Source organism: Ochotona curzoniae, unplaced genomic scaffold (assembly GCF_017591425.1).
Source record: "Ochotona curzoniae isolate NIBS_2020 unplaced genomic scaffold, NIBS_Ocur_1.0 contig_517, whole genome shotgun sequence".
NCBI lineage: Eukaryota > Metazoa > Chordata > Mammalia > Lagomorpha > Ochotonidae > Ochotona > Ochotona curzoniae.
In genome coordinates this window covers 309,287-330,430 of record NW_024466454.1, presented here as the reverse complement: position 1 = coordinate 330,430, position 21,144 = coordinate 309,287, and the positions used below count along the sequence as shown (strand labels likewise).

At 49.7% G+C, this 21,144-nt stretch overlaps 2 pseudogenes; one reads left to right on the top strand and one right to left on the bottom strand.

Moving 5' to 3' along the window:
• The first annotated feature begins 13,326 nt into the window (after nt 1-13,326).
• On the top strand, nt 13,327-13,948 carry LOC121162163 (annotated as a pseudogene).
• Nucleotides 13,949-20,493: 6,545 nt separating this feature from the next.
• LOC121162106 lies at nt 20,494-20,866 on the bottom strand (annotated as a pseudogene).
• Nucleotides 20,867-21,144: the final 278 nt, after the last annotated feature.

The window sequence follows — 21,144 nt, the reverse complement described above, 5'->3', positions numbered from 1 at the left end:
GCCTGTCCTCCAAAGACACAGAACACCTCGTGGCATCACCAAGCAGTCCACATCCCAACGTGCCCTCCTCCATAACCTCCCCAAGTCCTCCACCTAGGAAGCCCCACACTTAAATTCCTGCAACTATCAGACACGACTGGAAAGAATGTCACCAAAGCAGCAGAAGCCTACACCTAGCTCCTGCAGGCACACAGCCCTGTGAGGTGCAGGGACACGCCTGACCTCTCTGATATCTACTGCTCCCCCGCCTCAGGGCTTAAGAAACACTTTGCAAACCGTTCTCCTTGGAAAAGTGTTTCCAGATCCTTTTGGGGGTTGTTCTGAGACTGAGGCAAGGATCATTGTTCCTAATCCTTCCTTTGTCGTTGAATACAACATTTGTTTCCTATAGAACCCAACATTTAAATGCATGAACCTGCTTTCACACTGGATGAATAATCAGCAAGAGAAACGTACAGTGTGAGACCATGCCAACACCTGCCAGGCTGGGGGAGCCTTTCCTTAAACTTCAATGGCAAGAGGTTGCAGAATTTCCAGTTCAAGTACATGTAAGCGGCCAGCCAGTCTGTGTGCAATTGCTACCCCCAGGCTGAAGATAAAGTTCCCACAGGCACCTCAATAAGAAACAATCAACAGGTTGGCAAGTTATAAGACAACTTTCACTTACATCAAGCTTAACAATGGAGCGGAAAATGTAACCAGGACAGACCCCTTCAGAAGATGGCCTGGGAGACAGTCCATGGTGATGGTGACTTCAACTTCAAGGGGGCTGCTTCCTGGGCTGTCCGGTACTCCCTGGCTTTTGTTAAGGCCCTTAAAGCCCTACAGCTGACTGGGGTCCCAAGCTTCACTTCCTAAGTTCTCTCCTCTCCCTTGAGATTCAGACTTTAAAACAGGTTGCTGAAAACAAAACACATACCCTGTGAATTTTGTCTAGCCTCCAGAGGGGTAACCCTCTCAAAGCATTATATAGTCTTAATCTCATGCCTGGTTCCTTTAGTCGACAGGATGGGCTCTTAACTCCAGCCTCTGGATCCCAAGCCCTGCTGGGCCTAACTGCTCTTGACCCCTTCCTAGCGGGGCCTGCACATAGGCATTCTGGACCTGAGGTGTCTGAGGATGGGACTGGTTTGAGGTGACTCATCATAACAAGGAAATGCCCTGACACTGTTTAAGATATTACACTTCACAATGGAGACGTTAAACTCTAAAATTCATACTAAGAATTTAAAATTTCAATTTTTCTTTATTTAAAATGACATCAATTAGTAACTTTTGAAAACTATGCCACACTAAGGGAAAAAACAAAGAGAAAGGAACCCATTTTCTGTGTTAGCATCTTTCCTTGGTACCGTGTTATGAACAAGGAGAGCCCTGTGCTTTCTTTTGCACTGGGCCTGAAACCTTGCTTGCCCTGCCTTTAGGACCTGATTCAGGCCAAAGGATCAAAGAGAGAACAGTCAGCCCTGCCCCAAGCCTTGGAACAGTTCTCCCAAGAGTCTCCTTGCCCTCTCAGGGGCGGGCGTACAAAAGGAGAATGGCATGAATTTTTTTCGTAAGATTTTTTAAAAAACTTTATTGGCAAAGCAGGTTTTACAAAGTGGAGAAATAAAAAGATGTTCCATCCACTGATTCACTTCCCAAATGGCCATAACGGCTGAAACTGAGCCTATCCTAAACCAGGAGCCAGGAGTTTCTTCCAGATCTCCCACACGGGTGCAGGGTCCCAAGACTTTGGACCGTCCTCCACTGTTTTCCCAGGCCACAAGCAGGGAGCTGGATGAAAAGTGGAGCAGCTGGACAAAAACCAGTGCCCAAGGGATACTAGTGCTTGCAGGTAGAGGAATAGGCAGTTGAGCCTTGAAAATAGCACTTAGGATGATCCTGAGGCCACAATGCTAAGAAAGGACCCAGAAGGAGCCAGAAAGGGCTTTGTGCAATCAGCTGGTTCTGGCCAGCACCCTGCAACCAAATCACAAGGGACAATGCCAAAGTCAGACAGCCAGGGAGGGAGTGGGGGCCTATCCAATGGCCACGAGCCACAGAGTGCTGATGCTCCAAGGCTGCTTGAGGCTCCACTGGCCACCTTCCCACCTGACAGCAAGTGCCTACATCCAAATAGCCAGGGCCTCGGTAGCAGCCTGGCCAGGCCCATTCCTAGCTGCCTGGCTTTTTGCTTCCTGCCAAGTGCCTGTGCAGCGCCCAGCCCTGGCTGGGGTCAACAACTCAGAGGCAGAGAACAGGAGCATCCTTGGCCCAGGAAGGAAAAACAGGTCCTTCCTCTCTGTCACTCATTTTTTTGACACAGGAGCCTGTTCAGGGGGAAAACTGCTATAGCAGAATCCAGCCACACAGAGCCCCAGGAGCCCAAAAGAGCAACTGAACTCAGCACTCTAGTCCTCCAGGACTCTTCTGGAGGTCTCCCTTCATGTCTTTCAGGTGTTAGACCTGGCATTGTGGTATATAAGCTGCCACCTGCAATGCCAGCATCCCTTATCAAACACTGATACAAGTCCTGGCTGCTCTGCTTCTGATCCAGCTCTCTGCCAATGTGCCTGGGAAAGCAGCGGAAGATGGTGCCAAGTACTTGGGCCCCTGTCACCCATGTGGGAGACCAGGAGGAAACCCCCGGCTTTGACCTGATCCAGTCCCAGCCTTTGCACCCATTTGTGGAGTTCATCAATAGATGGAAGACCTCTCTCTACCTATCTCTCTCTGTAACTGCTTTTCTTTTCTTTTTTTTTTTTTAAGATTTATTTTGTTTTTATTGGAAAGGCGGATATACAGAGAGGAGAGACAGAGAGGAAGATCTTCCGTCCGATGATTCACTCCCCAAGTGAGCGCAATGGCCGATGCTATGCCGATCCGAAGCCAGGAGCCTCTTCCAGGTCTCCCACACAGGTGCAGGGTCCCAAAGCTTTGGGCCGTCCTCGACTGCTTTCCCGGGCCACAGGCGGGGAGCTGGATGGGAAGAGGGGCTGCTGGGATTAGAACCTGCGCCCATATGGGATCCCAGGCGTGCAAGGCAAGGACCTTAACCACTTGTGCCACCGTGTCGGGCTCTGTAACTGCTTTTCAAATTAAATAATCATTAAGGAAAACAGATTATGTCTGCCAAGGAGGGTTTGCTAAAAGATTACTGATATCTTCCTATTTTTTTTTTTTTTACAAGTAAGGCACACCCCCGCCACCAGTCAGCAGAGGATATCCAGGGTTCTCGCCGAAGGTGCTTTCCAGGGCAGCTCACAGTCCCCAGGAACAGAAAAGGGGCATGCCCTTGAGCAGTCTAAGAGAGAGCAATGACACACGGGCAGCAAGTCCTTTCTCTGCCTCCCACCTGTGACCCACACTCGGAACTACCACTATAGCACTGCGGTGGGCACAGCAGACTGCCATCTTCTGTAGAGACGGTCTGTGGTTACAGATTGCAGTCCCCACTGTCTGGTCCCAGCTCTAACACCACAGCCAAGTCACTGAACCTTCATGGACCCGAGTTTTATCATCAAAACAAAAGAGAGGAGAGGCATAAGTCCTGCTCAGTTAGCTCTGGGGACTGTTAGAAGGAAACGGTAAGAGAAGGTCACAGTTTGTTGTCAGAATGCCCAGGATTTCTAGCAAGTCTCCACAGCCTTAAGATCGGATTGGCAACAGTGCCAGCCTCAGTAAGCTGCTGTGACAAGCAGCTCAGTGGTAGGTACAGAAAAGGACCCAGGAAGATCAGGCTAATGCGTTCACCATCTCTGCCACTCCTGGTGCTGTTGCTGATGACACAGTGTGTGTTGTCACAACAACTATCATACCTTGCTACCTGCAAAGGGACCCATGGGAAAGAAGTCTGAAAGCAGGTGTCAGCATCATCTAGGGTAGGATCCTGAGGCTCTGGTGTCCTCGCACTGTCCCTCAGTAACACAAGAATTAATCCCAAAGTACAGAAAGCAAGTATAAAACCACCTGTCTTCACTCAAGGCTCTCTGCTGCAACAAAGGGTCTCTGGAGAGTTTTAAACAGCTGTTAAACATCAGGAGCCATGACACAGCCTACATGTCTCCCACAACTACCCTGAGCAAGATCCACCCAGAAAAATACAACCACCTGTGCTGGCACATGGTTTCACATAGCACTTCTGACATCCTACCAGAGGACCTTCTCATTTCCCCAAATCATTCATTCAGAACATATCTAAGAAGGCAGACCAAAGCAAAACATCTTTGATGTGGGGATAAGGAAAACAATTACTCCGAAAACCAAAAATCCCTCAAGAAATTATAACATAAGAAAGAGGAAATCATACTGCGCCAAACCCTGGCTCCCAGCCTTCTCATATGGCTTGCAGGGGACACTGTGGCACACTGCTTTCCTGCAGGCCTGGGAGGAATTAAAGCCCTGAGGAATAGGGAACCAGACTTGCTGTAGTATAACCACCCAGTAGCTCATGGAGGGGGTCAACACAAGGGATGAGGCATCACTGCAGTCTTCAGAGACCCGCACACACTCCCAAGGGCCCTAGACAGGCTGTGAGCAACATTCCAGGGCACCGCAGCCTTACTGACCCCACAGGTGAAGGACCCAGCCATGGTACAACCATGAGACATCCGCCCTGACCACAGCCCTCTCACCAGTTCAGAAACACAGCTCCGTGACTGCCCAATCTGCTGGCTTGTTGCCCCACATCCCTGCACACTTCCCAACAGAACGACCACAATATTCCACTTAACAAAAGCGAGCTGCTCCTCAGCACACATCCTTCCCACCAACAGCCAAGGGCCTCATTTGCCTTTACCATGCAGCCACCCAGAGGGCCTGACCATCCTTCCCGATCCATGTCCTCAGCCTGTGATTTCTCTTCTACCTCCTCCAGGAAGCCTTCTGGGCTTTCTCCCACCTTCTCAGCCCTGCTGGCTTGGCCTCTCCCTTTAACCCCCTATGTATTGTGCTGCCCTAAGACAGAGGTCGCCTCCTCTTTTCTGCCCCCCTCTCTGCCTGCATGATTTCATCAGATCCATGGCTATATTCGAGGAACCCTTCTCAGGCCTTTTCCTCCCCCAGGCTTCAGACTCATACCATGGTACCTCAACAATTTTTGCAGAAAATGGAACTAAAAGACAATGCTAATTTATCCCACCCCTGCCAAAACGTGAAATCCATGCAGGGTTTCTTCATACAATGCATTTCCCATGAACATTTCTGTGCTCCTCATCCTTCTACTGACTACTCACCTCTGACATTACATGGCAAAGTGTCTCCATTTTCCCCGCTCTCCAACCTGCTCCTGCCCCAGCCTGCATGTGCACCAACCCCTCAGACGCTCAAGCCTCTGGGAACCACCCTTGACTCGGCTTTCCACAGAATATCCAATTAACCAACAAGGTCTAGAGACATAACTGCTGACGCTACAGTGCAGGTAATCTACCTGATGCTTCAACTGTCTCCTGGGGCTCTCCTGCCTCCCCCCAGAACAGCCAACCTAACACCTCCCTATAGCAGGTGATCGCAAACCAAACCATGTCACACCCCACTGAAATATAACCCTCAGGGATGTCTCATGGCTCTTAGAGTAACGCTTAGAAACACCTGACTTGGGCTCCTAAAGCCTGTACCGCGGACCTGCCTCTTACCTCCATCCTATCTCATGTTACCTTCAGTGTCTCTGCTCCTTGAACTTGAAGCTCTTTGATGCCTTAAGCTTTGACACTAGCTGTCTGTCCACTCTTCCCAAAGCAGGATGACTTCACCATCACAGGATGGCTCCTTCTCATCCGATTCCAGCTCAGACCTCACCTATTTGGAAATGCCGCCCCTGATCTCCCAGTCCAACGTTCAGCATAGTAGTTACCATTAATATTATGCCTACTTGTTTCCTTATCTGCTGCTCCTTTCCCTCCCCCACTGGACTGCAATCTCCTTGAGGAGTGAGAATACATCTCACCCATCAGCTTTTCAACCACTACAGCAAAGCCAAGCCTAGGGAGGGGAGTGCCTTTGGATACCCTGCTCCACACTACCTGACAGTACCTCCAAGAGATGCCTTCTGACTCACAGCACCCCAGAACACACCCAGTCACCCAGTGCTACACTCAGACCAGGGCCCAGATCTTTGGCTGGTTCATTCATTCAGAGGACAAACATTTACCCAGCGCAGCGGCAATGCCAGGCATTGGGGCAAGGGATCAAAGGCATTCTGTGACCTCTCAGAGCTCCCGGGCAGAGCGGGAGAGAGTCTCAAAGGCGCCTGCACTGCCTGCTCCAGGCCTGGTTCTCACAGCCCCTTGTCCGGTCCCACAGAGTAACCCGGCCTGGGGAATCAGCAGGTGGTGCTAAGGGCTCCCAGGCTTTGCACTGAGACTTGTGCGCTACACCAGAGACGCTGCGTGATCCCAGAAGGATATGTGCCCACCGGCTACCTCCACCCCCAGGTCGGAAGCAGGACCTGGGGCAGGAGTGTGGGTACGATTCCTACTGCTGTCCACAGAACACAGCCTGACAGAAAGCCTCTTTAGCGACATCCTCTGCCTCCCCCCCCGCCCCAGCAGCACCACAGCCCTGCAGGCCCCAAGACCCTCCTCATTCCATTCCTCCACAGTGCCATCTAGCCCAGCCCGGAGCCCGCACCCTGCCAAGCGGCGCAGCACTGCACCCGGTGGGGGGTGTGTCCATCCCAATCTTGCCGCGCACCCCACCCCCCCCCGTCCACCCTACAGCGGGCCGGGTCCAGCCAACGGCGATGCGCAACCCACCGTGCCCCCCAACTCCCGTCCCGAGCCCGCCACACAGCTCGGGCAAACAAAACCCAGCCGAGTACAGCCGCGGCGCGTTGCGCGCCAACTCGTCCGGACCCGCGCGCCAGGAGAGGCAGGGGGCGCCAACCCGGGTTCCGGCGAGACCCCCCACGGCACAGGTGCGCCAGCACTTGTGCGGGCCCAGACTCACTCACTCGATGAAGTAGCTGGCTCCCTCCTCCGTGAAGCCCTCCTCCCAGCCGCGGGGCAGGTCTGAGGAAACGCAAGAGAAGTCGATCAAACTTGGGCGGCCTTGTGCGCTCCCCTTGACCCCTAGCCGCCAGCCCGGAGCCCACCTGAGCGGATCATGTGGCCTGAGTTGACGGGCTCCCCGGTGCGCGGGTGAAGCCAGGTCGTGCAGCGGAGCTGGTCACTGCGGGGAGAAAAGGTGCACCTGTTAGCTTCGCCGCCGCCGCCGCCGCCTCGCCCCTGCTCCCGCCCGCACCCCGCAACTCCCGCGCCGCACTTGACGAAGAAGACGCGGCCGTCCCGGCACACGCCGTAGGACCAGTGCTCAGGTAAGGTGTCCCGCCCGACCGTCGCCGCCATGTTCGCCGCGCGCGGAGCCGGGGCCGCCGCCGGGCGGGGGAGGGGGCGGGAGCCGCGGCGCGGGCGGGGCCGGGGGCGCGGCGGGCTGGGCCTGCTCGGGGCCCCGGGACGCGCCCGGCAGCTCCGGCGGCGCGCGGGCTCCTCGGGGCTCCTCGGGGCTCCTCGGGGCCCTGGTGTCCGGAGTCCGCCGCCGCTCGGGGCCGGCCGAGCGCGGTGCGCGCGGCCTTTGTCCCCACGCCTTCCCCGCCCCCCAGCCCGCCGGCGGAGAGCGCCCCTTGGCCCCGCAGACCCGTGCTGGGCGGGGGCGGCCAGGACGGGCCAACTCGTGGGCGCACCGAGCCCCCAGGTGCCCTGCAAGCGCGCGCCAGGACCTAAGTTTCTGGCTGATCCTAGGAACCCCGGACAGGTTCCCGGCGCATTCCCCGCCCCCGCACTCCTTCGGTCAGATAAAGTTGGTTATAAAGTCTGCCCGGGGTGACTGTGTAGATTTATTGAAGGGACATTGGTGCGAAATGCTTGGCTGGACACCGGCGCACGTTGGGCGCTTGGGTGCAGTTCCCTGCACCACTACCACGGCCCCGGGCTACAGCGACTCTGGCTGCTGCCTTCAGTTCAAGCCCCGGGAGGGAACACCGGGGTGCTGAGGGCTGGGCTGCGCTTCCTCCATTCCTTGCGGCAGGGGCAGCCAGGCCGGACCACTTGGCTGGGGGACCTGGATCCCCTCTAAGGGCCCCTCTGCGCCGGGTATGCCTCCCCTTTCTCTTCATTGCTTATTCTCCCTCCACCTCCCCACCCCTCCCATTCCCGCCCGCTAATTTGTTTGGTATTTTTATTTGTTGAGATTACTTTGTTGTAAATGTGCTTGCTCCTCTCTCCCACCGGAGCCCCACCCCCCTCAATGGGATGGATAAAGAGGGCCTGGGTCCAACGCACACCAGCACCTGAAACCGCTTCTGACTCGGTAAATGCCAAATGAGTGGCGCACACTGCGCACCCACACCCCAGACAAGTCAGCAGCAGCAGCTGCAGCTGGCAGGCCCAGCGTTGGGCAAGTGTGTAGGCCCCACCTCTCAGGTGCTTGGGCCCCAGTTCGTGGGTGGAAGCTTACCTGAAAGCGAGGCTCGAGGCAGTGTGGGCATGCACTGCTCAAAGGATGCCCTGGACCAGGAGAACTGGGCTGCACCCTGAGGGCTGGATGCCCATTGAGCACCCCCGCCACCCCGCACCACACCAGAAGCAAGACTTGCCGGAAGGATGCGGGATATGGAGCAGACGGGGCTTCCTGTAGAGAGCAGTCCTGTGGATTAGGAGGGAGTTGCTTGACAGTGGAGGCGTCCACACAGGGCTGGGAAAGCCTGCTGCCCCTGAGGAGGTTCATCTCCCAATGAGAGCAGGCAGGTGGTGCTCATGTTGTTAAACACCGAATTGGAGCCAGTGTGGATCAGTGGTTATTTCCATACCCCTGATGCTGGCATCATCCATGAGTGGGTGTTCCAGTCCTACCCAGCTTCCTGCTAATGGTCCTGGTGCCTGGGCCCCTGCCATCCACAAGAGCAGCTCTGGCCTCCTGGCTTCTGCCCAGCTCAGTCCCAGCCCTTGGACCTTTTGGGACATGAATAATGGCTGGAAGATTTCTCACCCTTTCTTCTCTTCTGCTCCCTGTAACTCTACCTTTCAAATGAGTAAATTGTTACCACTGATTGAAAATAGGTAGATGGGTGAAGATGTGAGCACAGAGCTAACATAAAGGTGGCCTGCAGGCAAATGAAAAGACACCTGACTGCTCATAATAGAAAAGTGCACATTGGAATTAAGATGAAATAGTATTTTTTTTTTTTTAGATGTCAGGTTGGCAAAGACTCACATTGTGGAGAAAGACACTCTTGTCCTTGTTGCCAGGGTTATAAAATGATTCAGCCTCTGGAGTCTAAGACTTCCATGCCTTAGGCATGTAGTAAAACTCATGCATTCACTTTTCTGGGAAACACACACAAAGCTTCAGCCTTGGAGGGCAATCTGGCAGCAGCTATTACAATGTAAATGCGGATACCTTTGACCTGGCCATTCCACTAGCTGGCGCCTGCGTTGGTGCTCACGCAGGAACTCAAGACCTGTGTGCTGGAGCAGTCTTTGCAGCACGGTCCATAATTCCCGAAGTCTGGAAAGAACCGGCTTGACTGTCCAAACAACTGGTTAATTAAGTTATAGCACCCCTCAACAGAATGTGATGCTGCTGACGTGGCTGATGCGTGGTGTTTGCTGAAAAGGCAAGGTGCAGGACTTTGTGTGCAGTGGGGTACCAGCACTGTGAGTCGTCCTAGATTAAAGGGCAAGGAACTGGGGACTGGCACGGTGGCTTAACAGACTATTCCTCCACCTGAAAGCACCAGCATCCCCTATGGGCACTGGTCCCAGCTGCTCCACTTCTCCCTACTGATGGCCGGGGAAAAGAGTAGAGGATGGCCCAAGTCCTTGGGACCCTGCACCCACATGGGAGGTCCAGAAGAGGCTCGTGGCTCCTAGCTTTGGATTGACTTAACTCTGACCAATATGGCCATTTGGGCAGAGATCTTTCTGTCTCCTCTCTGTAAGTCTGCCTTTCCAATAAAAATAAATCTTAAAAAAAAAATCAAGGAACTGGTATAATGGTTGTTTCCAGGCTGGAAAATTGTGGCAGTAATGGTGAGAGGTTTATTTGTCCCACTGTTCCTTTTTACACTGATGTTTGTGCCATTTAAAACTTATGGGAGTGGATGGTGGACACAGCAATTAAAAGGCTGCTTGGGATTCCTGCATCTCTTCTGGCTCCCAGAGTTCTGCTTTGCTGCCACTCCCAGCTTCCCAGTGATGCATACCTTGGGAGGCAGTGGTGATGGCTGAAACATTTCGGTCCCTGACACACATGCGGAACCCTCAGCTGCAGCTCCAGGTTCCTGGCTGCACTCCATTCCAGTCCCAACTTTGGGGAATAAATCAGCAGATATGATTCCTTTCTCTCCCTCCTTTTCCCCTTTCTCTTCTTTCCTCTTTCACTGCTCTTCAAATAAAAATAAAGAGATGCAAATTAAAACATGTATATTTATTATTTTTAACTCAAGAAAATTAGATTTCTTTTTTAAGATTTTTTTTTATTTATTTGAAAAGCAGCGTCAGAGAGAGCTGTCTTCCTCTACTGGTTTACTCCCCAAAGGGCCACAAGAGCCAGAGGTAGACCAGGTCAAAACCAAGAGTTTGGAGCTTCATCTCACTCTCCCATGTGGGTGCAGGATCAAAGACTTGGGCCATCTTCTGCTTTCCTAAGGGAGTTGTATTCGTAGGGAGCTGGATCAGAAGTGGAGCTATCAGGACTCAAACTGGTGCTTATATGGGACAACACAGGCAGCAGCTTAAATAAATACTGCACCACAATACTGGCCCCAAAACATCTATATTTACTTTTTAAAAAATTATTTATTTTTATTGCAAAGGTAGATTTACGTAGAGAAAGTAGAGACAGCAAGATCTTCCATCTGCTGGCTTACTCCCCAAATAGCCACAATGGCCAGAGCTGAGTCCATCTTAAGCCAGGAGCCAGCATATGGGTCTCCCAAATGAGTTCAGGGTCCCAAAGCTTAGAACAATTCTACACTGTTTTCCCAGGCCACAAGCAAGGAGCTGGATGGGAAGCAGAGCAGCCTAGACATGAATTGCTGCCCATATGGGATGTCAGCACTTACAGGAATAGGATTGCCAATTGTGCTATCACACCAAAACACGCATATTAAAAGAGAAAGAGTTAACAACAATAAAAAAAAAAGAGAGAGAGAGAAAGAATACAGTCCAGCAGCAACTCCAATGATGGATATAATGAAATTATCTCAATAAATGCCAAAAAGACATTTAATAAAGACACAATGCCCATCACTAATTTTAAAATGTATGTAATAGAAGCAACAATTAAAGATAGTAAGAGCAGGGCCCAATATGGCATCCTAGTGACTAAAGTCCTCGCCTTGCATGTGCCAGGATCCCATATGGGCACCAGTTCATATCCCAGTTACTCCACTTCCCTTCCAGCTCCCTGCTTGTGACCTGGGAAAGCAGTCAAGGACAGCCCAAAGCACTGGGACCCTGCACCTGTGTGGGAGACCCAGAAGAAGCTCCTAGCTCCTGGCTTCAGATTGGCTTAGCCCTGGCCATTGCAGTCATTTGGGGAGGAAACCAGCAAGTAGAAATCTTTCTCTCTGTCTCCTCTCTTTAAATCTGACTTTCCAATAAAAAAAAAAAATCAATAAATCTCAAAAAAAAGGAAGTTTAAAAAATAGTAAGAGCAGATGCTGGTAAGTATACAGCAAAGTCATACATAATCATTCACTGCTAGTGAAAATGTATAGCATTTTGTGTGGTATTTTGGTAGTTTTTGTAAAAACTAAATGTGAGGCTGGCACTGTGGCATAGTGGGCTAAGCCTCAGCATGCTAGAACTCTGGTTCTAGAGTCCTGGCTTTTCCATTTCTGATCCACCTCCCTGCTATGGCCTAGGAAAGCAGCAATGCATGGCTCAAGTCCTTGGGCTGCTGTGTGCATGTGGCAGACCTGGACAAAGCTCTTGGCTCCTGGCTTCAGATCTGCCGAGCTCTGCCCATTGCAGCCATTTGGGGAGTAAATGCCTCTCTCTTTAACTCTGCCTTTCAAATAAAAATAAAATAAATCTTAAAAATAAGTCACAAGCACTTACCATGTGACTCAGCAACTGCAGTTAATGCATAGGCATATACCCCAGAGAAGCGTACCATTTGTCTTCCTAAAAGCTTGCACATGATGTTTCATAGCAACTTTATTTGTAATAGGCAAATACTGGAAACAAACAAACCAAGAGATGGCCTACAAGTGGACAATTAAACGACTATGGTGTATCTTTACCATGGACTCACTGGGCATATGCACATGCCATGTGCAACATGGACATGTACAACAGCCTAGGTGCATTATGCTGAGCCTCTTTTTCTTTTTTTTAATAAGTCCATCTGAAGGTCTTGCGCAATGTCTCAATGGCTAAATTCTCATCTTGCAAGCACTGGGATCCCATATGAGCACCAGTTCAAGTCCCGGCTGCTGTATTGTCCATCCAGCTCCCTGATTATGGCCTGGGAAAGCAGTAGAGAGTGGCCCAAAGCCTTGGGTTCCTGCACCTGAATGAGAGACCCAGGAGAAGCTCCTGGCTTCAGAATAGCTCAGCTTTGGCTATTGCAGGCATCTGGGGAGTGAATCAGCAGATGGAAGATCTTTATCTCCATCTTTTCTCCTTCTCTCTGTAAATTTGCCTTTACAATAAAAATAAATATATCTTTAAAAACAACTATTTAAAAAGTTTGGCTCTGTTTCTGGTCAGGTTCTTCCATTGCTCTGCCACTTCAACTCTTGGCTGATCCAGGACAGAGAGGAGAAACAAAAAGAAGGATCTTCCACCTGCTGGTTCACTCTCTGAGTAGCTGCAATGAGCCAGGGGGCAAGAATTTGCTCCAGGTCTCCCTGGCAAGTGCAGGGTCCCAAGACCTTGGGCCAGCTTCAATTGTTTCCCGGGCCACGAGCAGGGAGCTGGGTGGGAAGTAGAGCTGCCAGAATTACAACCAGAGGCCCTATGGGATCCTGGCACATGTGAGGCAAGGACTTTTTATTTTTTAAGAAAAGATTGATCTTTTTTTTTTTTAATTTTTTGGGGGAAAGGCAGGTATACAGAGAGGAGTAGAGACAGAGAGGAAGATCTTCTCTCTGAGGATTTACTCTCCAAGTGGCTGCAAAGGCTGGAGCTGAGTCATTCTGAAGCCAGGAGCCAGGAGTTTTATCCGGGTCTCCAAAGCAGGAACCAGCTCACTCAGGACCTTCTCCAGCCAGGCCAAGGGCTACCTCACGTGTTCCCTGAAGCCCTCATCAAGAAGGAAGCTGCCTTCCAAGTCTTGCGTGGAGGAGAACAGAACAGTCACTTGCCCTGCGACCATGCGCGTGTGTCTGCTGGGCTCTGCATGAGCTCCCGAGGTCACAGCACGCTGCTGCGGACTCTCACGACTCCTCGCATGCTTACCGAGGGAGATGTGGGAGACATGGCTCAGATCACCTCCTCGCTCTTCCTTGGCAGAGGCAGTGTGGCCTCCAACCGGGACTTGCTAGAGTCTCGGCTCTTTACGTGCATCGTGAATGTGACCATCAAGATCCCCAATTTCTACTGGCCTCAGTTCGAGTACATTAAAGTGTCTCTGGCTGACACGCCTCACATCCCCATTGGGCTGCACTTTGACACCGTGGCCGACAAGATCCACAGCGTGAGCAGAGAGCAAGGGGCTACCTTCGTGCATTGCTCTGCGGGGGTGAGCCGCTCGGCCATCTGTGCATTGCTTACCTGATGAAATTCCACCACGTGTGCCTGCTGGAGGCTTACCGCTGGGTAAAGGCCGGAGACCGGTCATCAAGCCCAACGCAGGCTTCTGGGGGCAGCTGATAGACTAGAGCGCCAGCTCTTCGGGAAATCTGCGGTGAAGATGGTGCAGACCCCTTACGGCATAGAATCAGATGCTTACGAGAAAGTCCCACCATCTGATGCCTTACTCACGCTCCCACAGTCTGGGTAAGCAGTTGTCCAACGGCTGACTTGATTCACCCTCACGTCTTTCTACACCACAGAAGTTCAAGTTTACTTTAAGAAATAGGGAGGGGCGGGAATAAGGGGAATACATTTGCTGCTAGAAACTAGCATTTTGGAATAACACTTACAAAAAAAAAGAAAAGAAAAAAGAAAAATCTTCAATGGGCTTTTGCTCATTTGTAACAGTTTAACCACCCAGTTGTGCCCTGAGTGTGGCTTCTTTCAGCACCATGGCAGGTGCAGGGGCGCTCAGTACAGAAATCCCTCTGGGTCCTGATTAAACCTGGGGAGACCAGCTTCGCCCCAGGTTGCTGACCAAACATGTTTAGGGAAGATGAATTCTGTAAGTTAAAATAAGTCTTTATTATTTAGTTAGGTAATTACAATGAAGTCTGCTACAAAGATCCTTTGAATTTGTTCCCCAGGGCATTAGCATTATTGTTAAAAATTAATTTATTTGTTATTATTTTTTAAATGATCTTAGTTGATTAGGATACAAAGGGTCAAAAGCTACAGGAAAGTGGGTAATACCAGTGTTTCCACACTAACCATTTTTTTCCCTGTATCTGGGGTCAGGGGAAAAACAAAGGGAGAAGCCCCACCCTGCCTCCCTCCCATCCCAGGTCCCCGATGTGAGGCACACTCCAAGGGTCCTGCTCAAGCAGTTTTGATAGTTCACCAGGTCTGAATTGCTGCCAGTCTCACCATTCCAATCACGATGAAACCTATTCAGAATCTACTGATTGACATAGTCTCTTCATGGTTGGGGTTCTGAGATCAGCAGTTCAGTTGGAGGGATCTCCAGGGAAACTTCGTCTGAGATGATCCCAAACCTGACTCTTGAGTGAGTTTGCCAGTACAGGGTCCAGCACAGTCTGTCGCCCCAATCAGCTTATGCACATGCTGGTCGTTTCAATTGCTGGGTCAGTTCCGTTTCCAGCCCTGTCTTCCACTTGAACCAATGGCTGTTTTAGTCCAGCCTGATCCTTCCCACTTCATACTCAGTCCTCATGTAAATCAGTGGGAACTGCAGCCTAGTTGGGGTGACTCCCCATAACCCCCACCAGGCCTGCTCCCTACCCTGGTTCCCATGCATGCCAGTATGTCCCGCAGGATTGTTCAGTCTGTTCCATATCGCATTTAGCTCTGGTACTTGTCAGTGGGCATTGAAGCCTAGTTCAACCCAATCAACCTACTATACAGCCCACACATGTACTGGCAGGTGCCTTTCTGTCTAGCCACCCCTGCCCCTGTCCTGGCTTTTGTGCTCTCTTGTGGGAGTGGTTACCCACAAAGGAGGTGCCCACTATCTCCCTACTAGGCCACTGCAACTTCTGGATTGTGTACTCTCCGGGCGGTTCTGGCATTTAACTTAACAGAATTGCCCCCAGTGCCAGCCTCTGCCATCTGATGATGTGGCAAAGCCCAACCAACCCTCACCCACTCTAATTTTTGCTTGCACCAGTTGGAACAGTCAGCCCAACCTGGCCCTTCCCCAATCTAGCTCACATGAGGCCCACAGGTGTTGTAGCGCTGCCTGGTCTGGTCTGCCCCCATCCTGACTCATGCTCTCCAGTGGGAGTGGTTGTCCAGCTTGGGAGCTCACATTCCCCTGCCAGCTTTGCCCTCTCACATGTGCTGTTTGGGCACTGCAACCACATCTGGTACGGCTCACCTCACCTTGGCATTCCTTAATGTGCACTGGTATGTATTGCAACCGAAACTGGCCTGACCCACACTCTATGCTGGTGCTCAGACTCGCCAGCGGTTGATGTGAACTGGCATTATTTTTAATAAATATCTGCATAAAATAACAACAAAAAAGTCTTATGAAAATGTATATTGTGAAAAAAGTATAAATAAGTTTTGAAATACTCTATACCAAAATAAATTTATTCCTACAAAAAAAAAAAGTTTGTACATTATATCATTTCATGACATTCTGAAAATCAAAAGGAGACAGGGAAGTACTCAGTGGTTACCAGAGCCGGGGAGTGGGAAGACACGCCATAGAGGAAAAGCCCCAGGAAATTCGACCTGGAGAGCAGCTAGGTGGCCGTCATGGTTATACAATTGACAGTCACCACAAAATGACATTGTGTCTGTGTCAGTTTTCTGAGTTTTATATTATACTTATATTATACTCCCCAAGTGGCTGCAACGGCTGGGACTGAGCCAATCCGAAGCCAGCAGCTTCTTCCAGGGCTCCCACACGGGTGCAGAGTCCCAAGGCTTGGGCCTGTCCTCCGCTGCTTTCCCAGGTCACAAGCAGAGAGCTGGCTGGGAAATAGAGCAGTCAGGGCATGAACCAACACTCAAATGGGATCCTGCAATGTGCAGGAAGAAGATTAGCCAACTGAGCCATCATGCCGGGCCCACAAGTTTCTTTTGAGAGTTTTTTCAGACATACAAAGCCATTCTTTAACCATGAAACATTAAGCAAGTTCCCACCAAAAAGGGAGAAAACCACACCTATTATTGATGCTGTTACTAAAATATCTGGTTATCTTATTTACAGTAAGACTTAAAACAGAAATACATTAACTCTCAAGAGGAAATGAGACTTTGAGAGAAAAAGTAGAGAACACTCCCAAACTCATAGTTAATAAGAGAATTCATGATCAAGATAAATCACAAAATCAATATTACACAGTAGCCAGTTATTGGACACTTTCCCCCTTTAATATAGGTAACCCTCCATGACAAAATGGACAAAATCATACTGAAGGGCCCAGAACCGTAGCTTAGTGGCTAAAGTCCTTGCCTTGCATGCACTGGGATCCTATATGGATGCCGGTTCTAATCCCAGCAGTCCTGCTTCCCATCTAGAAACCTGCTTGTGGCCTGAGAAAGCAGTCTAGGACAGCCCAAAGCCTTGGGACCCTGCACCCATGTGGGAGACCCAGAAGAGGCTCCTAGCTCCTGGCTTTGGATCGGCACAGCTCTGGGCCATTGTGACCACTTGGGGAGTGAGTCAATGGACAGAAGATCTTCCTCTCTGTCTTTCCTCCTCTCTGTATGAGTTTCCAATAATAAAATGAAATAAATCTAAAACAAAAACTACTGAAAGACACTGTATAAAACCATTTTGGTTTATGTTTAAATATGCATATATAAAAGCGACAATAAAAACAATGCATACATTTTATCCTTTTAACATTTAGAAGTTTTTGCAGTTATGGGAACATGGGAAAATGTGTGTATTGTGTGCCTGGGGCGGTAGCCTAGTGGCTAAAGTTCTTACCTTGCACATGCCAGAACCTCATATGCCGGTTCGTATTCTGGTTACTCCACTTCCCTTCCAGCTCCCTGCTTGTGGCCTGAGACAGCAGCAGAGGAAGACCCAGAGCCTTGGGACCCTGCACCCACGTGGAGACCTGAAAGAGGCTCCTGGCTCCTGGTTTCGTATTGGCTCAGCCCTGGCCATTGCAGCTACCTGGGGAGTGAAACAGCAGACAGAAGATCGTTTTTTTTTTCTCTGTAAAAGCTGAGTTTCCAATAAAAATAAGTACGTCTTCAAAAAAAAAAAAAAAAAAAACCAGTCTGTACTGTGTAGTGTGGCTCTGCAGTGCCCTAAAACAGTAGCTGTTAGCCACACGGAGCACAAATGGTCTGAACTCTAGGAACTGAAATGTGTTCTAAGTATAAAATACACACTGGACTTTGAAGACTTGGCAGGAAGAAAGGGTAATATATATCATTTATGATGATTTATACCGATTACCTGTTAAAATTATACTTTGGTTATGTTATATGAGGTTATTAAAATATATTATTAAGCTAGTACACAAAAGTAAAGTTACATGTATAGGCTCACTTTGTGGCTTACATTGTGTTTCTGTAGGACAGCACTGGGCTAGCTTTTTCATATTTCCCTTTTGTGTACCTATAGATTTTATGACCCATTAGAATTACCCAAGAGTTTAAAAAATAAATAAATAAAATAAAAAAGCCAGGCTCTACCCCAAGCAGTGTAATTGGTGTTGGGTGATGCTGACGGTGTTTAAATGTCCCCAGGTGATTCTAATGTACTCTCAGTTAATAACCACTGCTATCATCCCCAAGCCAGCATGCCTCAGAGAATTATTTTTTGCATTTTTGTCCTATAAAATTAAGGAAGGGTATTCTCTAAGCAAAAAAAATAACATTTAAATCTAAGTTCAAAGATGCTGTGCCAGTTCTTTTTGGGACTGATACATCCTATGACTGGTCACACACAAACACACTTGAAGTGTCCCCAGGCCATTGCATGGTCATGGCACATTTTCCAGTTCATAAAAAAAAAGTAATGAATTCCCTTGTCTTTTTTAGGTGGAAGAAGGGGAGAGATTTACATCATGCTCAACTGTGTACAATTAGCAATACTGGCACTGGTTCTAAAGGGATGGGATTTGTAAAAAGTGTGTGTTTTTTTTTTTTATGAATCAAGTGTGTTGTCTATCATCTTATTAACTGCCTTAGATTCAATGATTTTTTTGTTTTAAAAATTTATTTTTTTTTTATTACAAAGTCAGATATACAGAGAGGAAGAGAGACAGAAAGATCTTCTGTCCGATGATTCACTCCCCAAATGACCGCAACAGCAGTGCTGCGCCGATCCAAAGCCAGGAGCCAGGAACCTCCTCAAGGTCTCCCACGCGGGTGCAGGATCCCATGTCTTTGGGCCATCCTCGGCTGCTTTCCTAGGCCACAGGCAGGGAGCTGGATGGGAAGTGGAGCTGCCGGGATTAGAACTGGCATCCATATGGGAACCTGACGTGTTCAAGGCAAGCACTTCAGCTGCTAGGCCACCGCACAGGGTCCAGAAAGTGTATTTCCACCTTCTTTCTAATTATAACATCTCTAGGAGACAGGCAGGGCTTATCCCAATTTTAATTAATTTATTTTTATTTATTTGAAAGGCAGAGGGAGATTGTCCATTTGCTGGTTCACTCCCCAGGTGCTCACCAGTAGCCAGGGCTGGGCCAGACCCAAGCTTCAGGCCACAGACTGAGTCTCCCACAGATGTGATGGCAGCTCAAGCACCTGAGTCATTCTGATCAACACGTGTATTTGTAGGAAGCTGAATTGGAAAGAGATGGAACTCTAATTCTGTCTCCTTGAAATGGGATATGGGCATCCCAAATAGTATCTTTTTTTTTTTTTTTTTTTTTTTTAAGATTTATTTTTATTATTTTTTCATTGGAAAGGCGGATATACAGAGAGGAGAGACAGAGAGGAAGATCTTCCGTCCGATGATTCACTCCCCAAGTGAGCGCAACGGGCCGATACTATGCCGATCCGAAGCCAGGAGCCTCTTCTGGGTCTCCCACGCGGGTGCAGGGTCCCAAAGCTTTGGGCTGTCCTCGACTGCCTTCCCAGGCCACAGGCAGGGAGCTGGAAGGGAAGCGGGGCTGCCGGGATTAGAACCGGCGCCCATATGGGATCCCGGGCGTGCAAGGTGAGGACCTTTAACCACTTGCGCCACCACGCCGGGCCCCCAAATAGTATCTTAACTGCTTGCCTCTTATCCCCATTTTTAAAAAAAGATTTATTTATTTATTGGGAAGTCAGATATAGAGAGAGGAGGAGAGACAGAGAGGAAGATCTTCTGTCTGATGATTCACTCCCCAAGTGCGCGCAATGGCCGGTGCTATGCAGATCCGGAGCCAGGATCCAGGAACTTCTTCCAGGTATCCCACATGGGTGCAGGTTCCCAAAGCTTTGGGCTGTCCTTGACTGCTTTCCCAGGCCACAAGCAGGGAGCTGGATGGGAAGTGGAGCTGCCGGGATTAGAACCGGCAACCATATGGGATCCTGGCGCATTCAACGCGAGGACTTAAGCCGCTAGGCCACACCGGTGGGCCCATCCCCATTTTTAAAGATTTATTTATTTTATTGGAAAAACAAAGCTACAGGGGAAGAGGAAGAGAGAGATGTCCATCTGCTGATTTACTCCCCAAATGACTGCAACAGCTGGTGCTGGGCCAGGCAGAAACCAGGAGCCAGGAATTTCATCCAGGTCTCCAACATGGGTGCAAGGGTCCAAGCAATTAGACCATCTTCCACTGCTTTCCCAAGTGCATTAGCATGGCATTGGATTAGAGTGGAACAGCTGGTCCTGGTGTGATAGCCTAGTGGCTAAATCCTTACCTTGCATGTGCCAGGGTCCCACATAGGCACTGGTTTCCATCCAGCTCCCTGCTTGTGGCCTAGGAATGCAGTAGAAGATGGCCCAAGGTCTTGGGACCTTGCACCCGCGTGGGAGATCCAGAAGAAGCTCCTGGTTCCTGGCTTCAGATTGCTTAGCTCCAGCCTTTGTAGCCACTTGAGGAGTAAACCAGTGGATGAAAGATCTTTTTCTCTGTTTCTCCTTCTCTCTGTAAAACCTGGCTTTCCAATAAAAATCAGTCAATCAATCAATTGATTAATTAAAAAGTGGAACAGCCAAATCTCAAACCAGTGCCCACATGGGATGCTGACATTAAAGGTGGCAGCTTTACACACTAGGCCATGGCACTCTGCCTATGGTGTGTCCATTGAGCCTTTGTTTATATCATGTGTTACATGTCTAGAAAAAGAATCCTGGGATTTTCCCTCCTGTTGTTTGGTCTTTTTTCATGGTTCACGATGCCAGTTGGAGTTGTCAGTTCATTGAAACCGAGAGGCATGATGGAAGATTATTCCGCCATTTTCTAGATCTTTCAGCTGTATGCCCAATCTGGGACCGATACTCCACACTTGTTTAACCTGCCTGTGAAGTTCACAACAATTTTCCCAACTCTGAGATCATCAATGATTTCAAACTCGCTGGTATAGCCGTGCCTCATCATCACAGCGAGGAAGCAGATGTTGGCTTTGGACACTGATGAGCAGCTGGTGTTTGCCTCTCTTGGCATTGCTGATGCTCTTCGGGCATCAACCAGGACATTTCCGTGCACCATTGTGACAGCACGGAAGGATGACAGAAAGAGCCCCCTACCCCCATTTTTTAAAATTATTGGAAAGTCAGATTTACAGAGATTAAGATCTTCCACTAGCTCACTCCTCAAAGTAGCCACAACAGCCGGAGCTGAGCTGATCTGAAGCCAGGAGCCAGGAGTTTCTTCCAGGTTCCCCACGTGGGTGCAGGGTCCCAAAGCTTTGGGCTGTCCTCCACTGCTTTCCCAGGGCACAAGCAGGGAGCTGGATGGGAAGTGGAGCAGCTGGGATACAAACCACA